Genomic DNA, 260 nt, shown 5'->3' with positions numbered 1-260 from the left:
ATGTTTCAGAGGTACCAAGAGGGGAAGGTCTGCCCTCCAGGGCAAAATACAGGCCGTGTTTCTATCCTGGGTCAACACTTCCGCTTGCACAGGGGCACGTCCTGGCCGCCTGTACCACACTTCCTGGTCGGATGATTGCGGCTGCTTAATAATATCAGGCACCAAAGGAGGTGTCCTGATCTGCCACAGGGACGTGATGGGAGTCCCTTTAGCAATGAAAATCGGAGTGTTGACCACAACATCAGTAGGCCATGTACCTA

Source organism: Meleagris gallopavo, chromosome Z, assembly GCF_000146605.3.
Source record: "Meleagris gallopavo isolate NT-WF06-2002-E0010 breed Aviagen turkey brand Nicholas breeding stock chromosome Z, Turkey_5.1, whole genome shotgun sequence".
In the NCBI taxonomy this organism is placed as follows: domain Eukaryota; kingdom Metazoa; phylum Chordata; class Aves; order Galliformes; family Phasianidae; genus Meleagris; species Meleagris gallopavo.
This window is presented reverse-complemented; position numbering follows the sequence as displayed.